Here is a 13148-nt window from a genome sequence, read left to right as displayed (position 1 = left end):
ATCAAAACTGCTAAAGAGTGTAGCCCCAGGTCTAGTTCATTGGCTTCATAGAATTGTCTTAAAAGTTTGGGAAGCCAATTGCACTCCAGAAGATTGGAAAAGGGGGCTGTATCATTCCTTCCTTTTTGGGGTGGGGCGGGGGGGAAGGAGCGAGTGATCAGTTTGATCAAATAGGGCGGAGGTTGTGGTTGAAGCCTTTGGGCTTCGGCTTTGGCCCCCTGGAGTGTGGTGATCACCCCACTCTGGCGCTGAAGGGGCTAAAAGCAGCCCTGGAGAGAGCTGTGGCTTGGAAAAGCTAGGCTGATTGGGGGAAGCAGCCACAGCTGGGGCCCTGCCCCAGTCAGGTCACAACTGGCCCTGTAAGAGGGCTGTGGGGCAGAAGCAGAGGAGTCTCACCCTAGCCCTGGAGTGGGAAGGGCTAGCTGCCTGGGAGCAAGGTACCTGAAGCAGAGCAGTATTGGGGAAGGGCACAGGGAGCTGGGGAGCTCCAGCGAAGTAAACCCCTAGGCTTCAGGCCTTGTTAAAGGCCCAAAAAGATACTGGGGCAGCCTGAGGACAGGCAAAGGCAGCTGGTCCTACCTCCTTGCCAGTGATTGGCCATTACAGATTGCAGTCTGCCCCAGGGAAAGGGGTCTGGATGATGACTGGCAGTAGCCACTGAGGCAAGGTGGGTTTAGAGGGTTGGCGGTTCCCCTGGGAGGGGAGACCTAGAGTGGGGGTACTGCTGGGGCAGAACCCTAGGGAAAGGGGCACCAGGGTCCAGGAGGGACACAGGGGTCAGTGGCAGCCGAGACACTGGCCTGCAGAGGGCGCTCTGGTGCGGAAGAGCTAATTCCCAGGACGACCAGCAGGAGGCACCACGCTGGTGAGTCCTCACCTCGCTACACTCCCCCACCTGGGGCTTGGGCTTTGGCCTCCTAAGATGGGGTGGTGGGGTTCAGGTGGGCTCAGGCTTCGGTCCTCCCTCCTGGGGTCATGTAGTAATTTTTGTTCTCAGAAGGGGTCGTGGTGCAATGAAGTTGGAGAGCCCCAGAAATAGGGGACGAGAGCTGCTTTCAGTCCTAGGGAAGGTGTTCATGATCATGCTATTGAACTGACTGAAATACTGTCGCAATCCAAAAATGAAAGACAGCCAGAGTGGTTCCTGCACAGGGATAGCATAGATAGCATGGATCTACAATCCATGCTCTGTGTGGAATATTATTGAAAAATGAGTAAAGCAACAAAAGGAAGTTATCTTTATAGACTTTGCTACTGCTTTTGACTCGATCAGTACTGTGGATACCGCTATATCCATATGGGGTGCCTAAGAACTTAGTGTGCCTGGTGGAGGAACTGTACCTCAGTACGTTTTGCTGTGTAAATAGGTTAGTGGTTGGATTATAGGCTGGATTTCAGTAGAATCAGGAGTATGCCAGGGATGTGTTCTCTCACTTACAGTATCTGAAGTGCTGTCTGATGACACAGCTGTTTGAGGCCGAAGTATGAGGTGTGAAATTTCAAGATTAATCTTTATAGGATCTTCATCTTAAGAAGATGTTGAATATGCAGATGTTGTCTTATGTGGATAGACTGCTGACCAATTACAGCTAATGGTGGAAGAGCTGCAAAAAAACTGCTGAGTCTATGGGACTTGGGGTCAATGTTAATAAAACTAAAGCTGAGTTTGCCTCCTATAAAATGGAAATGAATGACCTCTTGATGGTAGATGGCAATGACTTTGAATGTATAATTTAAGCTATTTGGTAGTTGGTTGACAGCAAGAGCTTCCATGTCTGAAGATGTCCTACATCAGATTGGTCTTGCATCAATGGCATTTCAGCATCTTCAAAAGCCTCCATTGGGAGGGTGGGTTGTCTTTGTCACAACTAAGATATGAGTGCTTATTGTGGTAGTGATGACAACCATGTTATATAGAGTAGAAACATGGCCATTAAAAACAGCTGAGGAGAGGAAACTAAACAATTTGCACTGTCAAAAGTTATGGTGTATTCTTAACGCCATTGGTTTTAATTTGTCACAAATGAGGAGCTACTTAAACGATCCTGACAAGTTGCAGTCTTCCACAAGTTCAGAACAAGACAACTACAATGGTGGAGTCATGTCCCACATACTGAAGTGGGTATGCGTTTAGAGAAGGTTTACAGAGTGGAGATCAAAGAATGTAGAGCACTAAGCTGACCACAAATAAATGGGAAGATGCAGTTTTAAGAATCCTAAATCTTCCCCCCGATGATTACTGAGGGAAGAAGACTTGTTAAAGGACCATTCATGATGGAAGCACATTCTACACACCATCACTGCTACATCATGAAAACAGGAATTTGCTGCTGCTTTTTCTTGTAGCTATTTTAGAATACCAGTAGATATTGGGGTGAAATCCTGATCCCATTGACTTCACTGAGGCCAGATTTCACCCCAGGTATTTCAATTTTGCATATGTGAAGTAACTGTGATTCAAAGGACAAGCATCACCAAAAATTTGGTCATAAGACTCAACTACTTGGCAATTAATAGTTTATCCATCACCCAGAACATCATTTCTAATCCCACAATCCATTGTGGCTGTAACGGATTGTAAAATGTGGTGGGCTGTGTAGTAATTTTTTCAGTGCAGAACAAGAAGAGGATAGGGGACCATGACCTAAGTGTCACAGTTTTGTTTGTGCTGTCTGACTGTCCAACTCAAACATTTTAACAAGATGATTATAAACATAAGCAATTATCAGAGAAAGACCATTCTTTGGTAAAATTGATGAATCTTTGGGGATTTACAGACATTTTCATGGGTACCTGCCACTTGTCTGAGAGTGACTACAATCACAGTAAGCAAAATGATCATAATTTTCACAATCATTTTTGTGAATCAGCTGTTTTCACTGTTCACCCCATTTTACCTTTTCCATGCTTTTCCATTAGTAAGTATAGACATGATATTATGGGCTTAATGATCATTGACTGGTTTTTAGAGAGTATAAAAACATTGAAGTGAACTAAAATGCTCTTCTAAATATTCTTTAATATCATAATCTATTAACAGACTGAATAGGCTGATTTAAAATCAAAAATGGATTTTCAAGTTAAAATTAAAAAAAAAATTCCTATTTTACTTACCTGTCAGGACCTGTTTCAGAATTCTGTGGAAAATTTACATCACGGATACCTAGAACATATTAAAGAGATACAGTTGCCTGACTACTCTAGATCATTGCATATTTTTCTAAAAGAAAATGTAATATATAGTCAGGTTTCAATTTACCTTTGAATTGCATTTATAATTTAAGGCTTCCCATGTATACTCCATGGGTGAAATTCACTCTTTCCCTAAATTTAAATTAATGGACTGTGTGTGTGTGTGTGTATGTATGTATATGTAAATGGAACTGCACGAAACAAAGGATAAAAGTCTATCACCCTAACTAATGGGTAGTCATGGTTCTGCAGTGCAGCCTCTTGTGGCAACTGTTATAATAGTTCGTTCTTTTTTTGGTAGTGTTCACAATGTGACAGTAAAAATGCAAAAGAAAGTATCGCCCTGAATCGCTGGGTGCTTTGCCTCTCCACTATTGAGGGGGAAATGTGAAAATTTAGTGGCACAGAGGGACTCCTATGGCCACTACGCAACTGGGGTGAATTATCTCTTAATTATTTCAGGACCTATATGGTGTTTTTTTTGCAGGACTTGTAAGTAGCCTTACAGTTCATTACTAAGAATACCACACTGCCCCATCCCTTCTACCAAAAATATATTAGTAGGATTGTGGTGGTGATGAAAGGCACCAGTCAGGCTCAGAACTCCATTGTGCTATGTGTTGTACAAACACAAAGGAAGACATAACTGCTGCCTTAGTCTATGGAATGAGCACATAATTCAGCTTTATTTCTCCAGGTTAGTCAGAAAACTATTTACATTGTGTGTCACATACTGAAACCTACCCAGCGTAACATTTTACGAGTTTCACAACCTGTGCAATCTTATAATGCTCTAGTCACATGGCAATCATGCTAAGGGGTGATCTGGTGATAGCCACCATCTTGGCCAATACTAGGGATTGAATCATGCCTCAAGACCTGCAAGCATGTCTGTGCAGCTTGAGCTAACAAACAGACTTTCTAGCTCAGGCTTTGACAGATTCATCATCTGTGCATCGCATTTAGAGGGGAGCATGTAACACTTACTGTGGGTCATTAATTATTATGCACAACTTCATTGGAATGGCCAGTAGCAGAAGTAGCAATGGGCCTGATCCAATGCCCAGTGAAGTAAATGGGATTCTTTCCATTGACTTTGGCCATTGGATAAGGTCCATAAAACCTTCTCTAGAGAAAGTATACTTTCTTTTTACCTGTGTGAATATGGATCCTTCCAGAGCCTCTGTTTGATACTAACTGACCTACACCCAACAGAGCGTGGCAGCATTTGTCCACTGAGCAGGTTATGACTGCACCTACAAGTTTTTTCCTCAGAAACAAGGCGTTCTTAGGGTAGCTCTTAAACATCAACGTTACAATATTGACATTCACATTTATCTTCACTTGCATCTATTCAAATAGGCTTCAAATAGATGCAAGTGAAAATAAATGTGATTGCCAATATTTGTAACATTGATGTCGAAGGACTGTTTTGATCTGACCAAGGATTTTGGTTTGTGTGTATATCTTGTAAAATATCATCTAGCTTATTTTTATTTTTGCTGTTTAAACTAGCTGCAATGCGAGGAAAATAACATCTCTGTCTCCCTACATCTAATTTGTATGCTCCCACATAAACCCTGCTAATCATCCTTAAGCCCAGGAAGCCAATCGAGTCTTAATCACAAATAAATACACCTCCTTCACAGTAGCTGCAATTCAGACAGAAGATGGCAGCTCTCCCTTGCAGACATCTGAGGCTGGGGATCATTTCCAGAAACCCATCAGACTTTCTGGCTGTGTTTCTTGTTTACAAAATGCTGTGTACGTTGACATTTAGAAATTCCTGTGTACTTGATCTCAGACTATCATACATAATATAAGAGAAAATTAAAGGTAATTATTTCCCCACCAAATACCTGGTCGGATCAAAATAGAACTATACTAGCTATTGTACTATACATTTTCAAAAAAATACACCCTTTAAAAACTACCTTACTGAATTTCCCATTGCTTTGCTAACAGTACTTTAGTAATGATGATGGACTTTTCTGACTTTCTAGAAGCAATCCTGATTGAAATACAATTTAGTCATTTTGCCCTTACATTTTTATGTTCTGTAACAAAAAGTACAGGGTGATCTAATATGCTTTGAAGGTGAACTCTATAATATATGGATTAGATTTCTTTAGGGAAATGCTTTCTAAAATCCTATTTAAGAATGTTAAAAAAAATTAAATATCCAACAATCAAGAATTTGAAAAAGATAAGAAAGTGAAAATGACTTTGAAATGAGAAGTACTGACTGTAGGAGACATATGAAATCTTTGAAGATAATCTGAAGGAAAATATGATTAACACTGATGAAGTAGAATAGTGCCAAGTATGTGTCATTTCTGAATCAAATGCATTATATGAAGTGGAAATTGAACTTTCAAGACTCATGTTAACATTTTACTCTTACGCTTTATCGAGGCAAGTAACTAAGGGAAAAAGTGAAACAGCAAAAACTGCTAAGTGATAAGTCTGTCATAAGTTAAATATGGTCATCTGTCAGCACTCAGCTGAAATGACATCATTCTGGTAACGTAATTACTGAGTTGAGTAATGACTCATTTCTAAAAGCTGGTACATGTTAAAGAAATGTAACTTTTTACAGGTCAAAACCACTGGCTTACACAGTCTTCACAATATATCTTCTAACTGCCTTTTGTTTGTGGCTTATATTGAGATCTGCATTTAAGTTGATTTGTAGAGATATTTTCTGCACTCACATAATGCAAATCCTTTTCATTATGCACTGCTAAGGGAAAAATGTTTCACAATAGAACAGTCCTTGATCTTGCTTCAGAATGATAAATCTGTATTCATTTCATTCTCCATATATTGCAGCAGTAACACAATTCCATTCAGTCCATCTGGTGTAACCTCTTCACAGACTCTATATAGTGATTTCTTGTTAAAGGCTACTATGCTTTGGCTCTAAACTGCATCATCAAAATGCAACATAAAATAATGTTCTAGTTATTTTTATTCTTAGGTTGTGAACTCTTCAAGGCAGGGACCATGTCTTCATATGCATTTGCATAGCACGTAGCATAATGGGGACCTGGTGCAGGCTGCCTGGATGCTACTATAATATAACCTTATTATTATTTAACCATAGAGCTAATAATATGGATCAGACTCTGCTGTTTGTCACTCTGGTGGAAATTTACACCAAAATAACAAAACAGAATGTGGCTCACATACTTAGAAGATTGGGAATGTTAAGTGTCCAGGAAAGATTTTATCACAGCCCTTACAATTAAAATAAAAAAGGGGGGGATTTTTCAAGGGCACAACCTGGGTTAGGAGCTGAACTCCCCCTGAGTTTGTGCCTTTGAAAAACTCCACCTAACTTCATTTGCAAATGTTGGGTTTTACCGGATGGTGAACTATAATTGTTTGTCACCCTCCTCAGCTGCAGCTTAAAAATAATTAACTCCTATAAGTCATCAGTATGATCTGAATGGTATTCAATATCATGTGCTCAATAATATATAAATGATAGGATCAATCAAAGGAAAAATTCACAAAAGAGACATTAAACAGACATGAATTTAAACTCTTGGTTTTTTCAAGTTTCATTCATACTCCATTCTACTGGAGATGGGCAAGGAGGATGATCTAACCTGCAGGTGTCCTGAGATTCATGAGGAAATCTTATGGAACTTGGGCAAGGCCATCTGCACTACTCCCTGGGCCCTCCCTTGCATCATCGCTGCACCACTCTTTTAGGGGCTGTTGGTATTGCCCCTTTATTGACTGATGCCTCTCGGAGGGGGATTCAGTATCCAGTATCTTACACAACAAATTTTCCACAGCTTGGCTGGAAGATGATGTCATGGAGAGAATCATGGACTTGTTGAAAGGATAGTCAGACCCAAAATTATTAGAAGTTTTGCACATAAATAGAGGAATATATGCCTGTGGTACTTAATTCTCAAGAATAATTTTTTAGGGATAAATCCTGATCTATTGAAATAATTGCGTACAGAAAAGATTAAAAAATCAATGGGTGTTTTGTCTGAGCAAGGACTGCATAAAGGACACTCACCCTATCCTTCTGAAATATTTCTATTTCTATTGCTCGTGGCTTGAGGAAAATTGTTATCTTAATTTGATTATTTAAGGCTGCTGGATGATATTGTAAATTTATTTCTATTTTGTTTATCCTTCCCGGTGGCTGTTAATGTAAATCTATTGTCAGAGGCACTCAGAGCTTTTGTATGGGCACTCTTTTAATATTAAATCTAAAGAGAAAATTTTAAATGATATATACTTAAAGTTTAAAGTATGATTTTTCACATCTGATGTGGCCAGGGATTACATGAAGACAACAGATTGCTCAGGAATTCTATCTCATGTGTCTTATCTATCTATTTTAGGATTTTATACTGCCACCCATTAGCATAGTATCTGAGGATCTTTCACGTAAAATCAATAGCAATAGAGAAGTTCAATAGACTTCTTAGAGTCGCTCTCTGGCACTTATCCTTTTATGGGGTCAGAACTTTTCTTGGGGGACAGTTTCTTTTCGTGTGGAGTTGGAAGTTTTTATGAGAATAAAGGGATGCTCTAATTTTGATTGTAACTTATGGCGGAATGGCTTTCTGAAAGAAGAAGGCCTTGCAACATTTCCTAAAGAGGGTGAGACTCTGGGTCTGCCTGATCTTCTTTGGAAGATTTGTTCCATAGCCAGATCCCCTCAACAGATAATGCTTTGTTCCCAGTTCTCACATGCTTCCTCCTGGGCTTTGAGATCTGCATTGTCTCAGAGGATCAAAGCTATCAGGGAGATTCACAGTTAAAAATTCAGGGCTTGAAAATTAGGACCAAAGCCTTAAAGTGGTATTGGAAGATCATAGAATATCAGGGTTGGAAGGGACCTCAGGAGATCATCTAGTCCAATCCCCTGCTCAAAGCAGGACTAATCCCCAATTTTTGCCCCAGATCCCTAAATGGCCCCCTCAAGAATTGAGCTCACAACCCTGGATTTAGCAGGCCAATGCTCAAACCAGCGAGCTATCCCTTATTGAAGAGTAGTGTATGAAGTATGGATTCCTATGGGACCCGCAGGTAAGGGTCTTCAGAGAAGGGGAGCAGATACATATTGGCATCGTTCAAAGCAACTGCATCTGTATTTCTCTTCTGTGGTCCAGCAAGGGCACCCATTCCATGCTGCCGGCTCCTCAGCTGTCACTTCTCTTGGATAGAGACCAGTATCTATCTGGCCTCATGACTGGGGGTTTTCCATGGTGCACAATTCCCTAGTTGTATTGTGTGTTCCCCAGCAAGACAAACTGCCTAAGCAGCCTGTTTTGCCTTCTCCTGAGCATCTACAACCAGCATAATTGCCCACAGTTAGAAGTTGCCACACAGCCCTTGCTAAGCAAGCATATTTATTCTTAAGGTGAAAGCATTACAGAGAACACATGTGAAAAACAATAAGAATCTACACACATGCATAGTGTCTTACCAGAGGTCACAAGGGCTCTGGTTACGATTCAGTCTGTCAAACCCTATCAAGGGTTTTTTCTGTGGTTACAAGTTTGTAATAGCTGTTAGCTTAGAACAAGCAACCCTATGGATCTGAGAGTCAGAGCGATCTTTGATCTTGGGATCCTGGGAAAAGGTAATCGGAAGACAAAGGCCCCTTCTCAGGTCATAGACCAAAAGGCTGAATTCTTGCATTACCAGAGAGGGTACATTTGTATACACGTCCCCTTAGAGGTTTCCTGGGAAACCCACCTAACTTTGTTTATCCCACAAGTTGGCACATTGTTTCAAATAGTTCTCTGAGGCTCATAACATTTCCCAGGGGTTATTACACTGGTCACATCTCCCCCACTCCCACCATAGAAGTTACATACAATTCCACAATAATATATAAACTTTGCATTTATTATATTATGGACCCCAAAGCTATTTCAATTTAATTCAGTAGGATCTCCCAAATATATTGCAGGAAAGCACCGTATCTGTCACACACAATCATTGCTCTGAGCTCTGTTGAAGAGGAATAGTTGGAGACTTAGTGCGGGGCCATTTAGTCCTGTTATGTAATGTAAATTTGTGGTTATCTGTGTCAAAGGCTGCACGGCAGCCCAGCAGTATGAGCATGGAGATTTTTACCTATGGCCATGAGAAGGTCATCTTTTAGTGTCACTAGAGCTGCCTCTGTGCTATGCCGTGGCCTGAACCCTGAGTGTGAGGCATCCAAGATGTCTAACGTGTTGGCACTTGGTTGTTACTACTTTGTTTATAGCCCATGCCTTACCTCAGAATGAAGGCAACATGATACCATAGGAACAACAAAGATGCACCTGAAGAAGTGGGGTTTTTACTCATGAAAGCTTATGCTCAATAAATCTGTTAGTCTTTAAGGTGCCACCGGACTCCTTGTTGTTTTTGTGGATACAGACTAACACGGCTACCCCCGATACATGATACCATAGGGTGACCTTAAATAAATAGGGCCAAGAACTGTATGAAATGAATATTGTAGGTGGGCCTGATGGCCCTCCTATTATTAAGGTTACCCAACATTTCCTATTAGAAGACCGACTCTGTTTTCAGTTGTTTATAACTTTGTCAAAATGTAACTGGAAAATTTCAGTCAAAATGGTTCAACCATTTGTGAAAATAAGGCTACGGGGAAATATATTTTTTTGCTCATGTTAAAAAAAAAATCATACCCTTTCTTTGAATGCTCTAAGGATCTCCTGTTTTGGAGCAGGAACTTGAAATTTGGTGGGGGGAGGGAACTTTTATGTCAGAAATGTGCCTTTTGCTATTCCCTTTGAAAATGCTTTCAAATGTGGTGAAGTGATAAGTCTATGAAAAATTTCAGTTTGCACATACTCAGTAAAGACTTGCTAGAGCATAACAACTAAACTAGCTGGATACCATCCTCACTTAGCATGCTCAAGCCTGTCCAGTTCCTAGTGCTGACGAGATTGCTCATGCACCATCCCCACAGAACAAGTGAGCATGCTCAGCCCAGGACTCAGAAGGGCTTTCCTCTAATTGCATCTCTTGGTAAGTGTGTGGCTAGCACTGGAACGGAGAACAGACATCCTGTGTTTCCTGACCCCTCTGCTGATGCAGAGGCAGTACAGAGGAGGAAACTGTCTGATTTAAATGCAGAAGGGACAAAAGTAGTGGACCGGGGGAAGAAAGGAATACACCGGGACAAGGAGCCTGGTGAGACTAGAACTGCAGAATGGAGATAAAAGCCTGAATTACTTGGAAGGGGGGAGATTGGGATTGGTTGGGCAAAGAGACTGCTACTAGAAGCTGATGAGATGGACTAGTAGCCATTTGGGTGGGGGAAACGAGATTAGATCAAGACCTGGGGAGAGGTGACTAATTGGACAGGGGGGACTGGGACAAGGAACTAGGGAGGAGTTCGTCGGAGAGATTGAGATTGAATGAGAAGCCCAGGGAGGGAAGCTGAGACTGGGATCCAGGGGAGAGTCAGAGTAGAAAGAGATTGGATGAAGAGCTGAGGGGGAAGTGGGATTCACTAGCAAGGAGACTAGGGATGAGGAGTTGGGGCAGTAGTGGGGAGACAGATATTGGCTTGACATGGAAACTGGAACTAGGATGGAGAAACTTGATAAGTAGTAACAGGGACTGGGTAGGCAAGAAGAATGGTACTTGGACAAGGAGCCAGGGGTGGAAAAAGAGACAGGACAAGGACAGGTTGGAGGAAATGTGGCAGAAAGGGTCAAGCAGTCAGAAGAGTCTGTGCCCACCTAGTGAACATTCCCCTCCCAGGAGATCCTTCTCCTCCTCAGCCCCTTCTTCCCAGCTTCTTGCAAATAAAGATAGATGCCTAACTGCAAGGGAAGGTTTGCAGCTAGGCACTGAACTCTCTGAGATGGCTGGAGCTTAGGACACCCCCTTCTCCTAGGCATCTCCTGTTGACAAACTTATGCAGGGAGCTGGCTTGTGCGCTGACTTCAGCGAATCCCATTCTAATGTGCCTATCTCCCTTCATTCATGGTATAGGGACCCTGAGCACCTAACTCAGCCTTTGTGAAATCCCAGTGATTTTCTAGGCACAAAAAAATTACATGTTGCAACACTGAGTCGCCTTGCTTACATTACTTTTGTGAATGTAGCCTGATGTTTCTTAGACCTTCTTGGTACCTGGGGAGACCAAGGACACTGCACTACACTCTACAAAATGCATTATAAACTCTGATCTGTGGCCAACCAACATCAAATTTTGGTTTGGACAGGTCCATTGGTGGGCTCCTCTTCACTACTTTTGTGGTGGTTTATGGCACTAGAAGGGCAGCAGGGAGAGAGTAAAACTACAGTTGTGCAGTTCCCTGTGTAAAGAAAGCCAGGAAAGGGAGCAAGGGCTATTTTTGCTCTTCTCCCACCTCTCCCCACCACACCCCAGTTTACTCATACAACAATTGGCCACAATCTGATCCATTGTATGAAACTCTGGTACAGGATTTCAGTTAGATCTTTGTATCTTTATTCATAAAAGTCTTTATTTGCAATCTTCATACCTATCCTTTGTATGGTGTGCATTCCCCCCCCACCCCAGCTTCTTAGAAATTATGTATTAGAACTGTGTTATAGCCCATGGAAATCAGAGCTATTATTTGATGCAATAATTACTTCTCCCAATTGAGATTACTGAGATGGACTCTTAACAGCTTCTGATAGATCAAGCTGACGATAATGATGTTTTTTGTTTCATTACAATATGAAAGTTGTCTTCTCGCTTTCTTCCTTCTTTTATCGAGTGTCTTAATAAAGCTTCAGGGTCAGGAGCCTTGAAAGTGCTCTGTAATTCCAGGATTTTTTTGTTTTGTCATCGTTGTTACCATCTTTTTAATCAACAAGCCTACAATGAGACAAGAATACAAAAATCTCTCTGTAGATTAATGGATGTCAAACCATTAAGAATTTCAGGAGTCAGGATGAAAGTATGGACAGAAGTGAGGAACAATCATAAAAAAATGAGATTGATGTTTACAGGCCTGTGGCACTCATAATGTTATCAAAAGTTATAGATTATTTTCTTTTGTATTTTATTTTGTTCGTAAAATTCCATGGATATAATAAATTATTATGTTTAACATGCATTTAATTAACTTCTCTAAAAAGCTTCACATCACATTTTGTTAACATTTCTTTCATATTCTTAAATGCAATTATCTAAAAAATATCAATCATTTTTATTAGTTAATACTTGAAATCACATGCATATCCAATATAATTATTAACGCCAATCCATTTACTGGTTCATTTAACTCTGGCTATGCACAATTATGTGTGACATTTTAAAAAGAAGCACCATTTTCATAATGATACAATCATTATTTTTCTGAAGATCAACAAAAGATTTATTCATTGAATTCTATTGCTTATCTTTCTACTGTCTAACTTATAAGGATAAGAGATGCCAGATGGTAATGAGAAACATAGCTGTGGCAGTCTATATAATTGCCACTCATAAATTGTTTTTCTTTTTGTACTTTCACTATACTACAAAGTAAGGACAAAATAAAACTAGCTAAGGAAAGATAATAAAGAAAACCACTTCTTAGAGGTAACAAAGTTGATCTCTTGAGGCCTGGAGCAAACAGACTGTTTGTACCGCATTTGTTGATTAAGGAATAGTGTTGGTTATTCCTTTTTTAAAAAGTACAGTTCATAGAAGTGTTTTTACGCATTTTGGGGCCATTAGTGAGTGCTGTAGTAGAGAAATAGGGCTGATATGCTAGCCTAGGACCTAGGGAAACCTAGCTTCAGTTCCCTGCTCTGTCTCAGGCTTCTTGTGTCAGTTTGGGCAAGACACTTAGGGCTGGATTTTTTAAAGGTACTTAGTTGCCTAAAGATGCAGCTAGGCACCTACTGAGATTTTCAAAAGCCTATAGGAGTTAGGCACCTAAATGCTTTTGAAAATCCCCCTAGGCATCTAGCTGCATTGTTGGGTTCCTAAA

This window comes from Lepidochelys kempii, chromosome 1 (genome assembly GCF_965140285.1).
Source record: "Lepidochelys kempii isolate rLepKem1 chromosome 1, rLepKem1.hap1, whole genome shotgun sequence".
NCBI lineage: Eukaryota > Metazoa > Chordata > Testudines > Cheloniidae > Lepidochelys > Lepidochelys kempii.
This window is presented reverse-complemented; position numbering follows the sequence as displayed.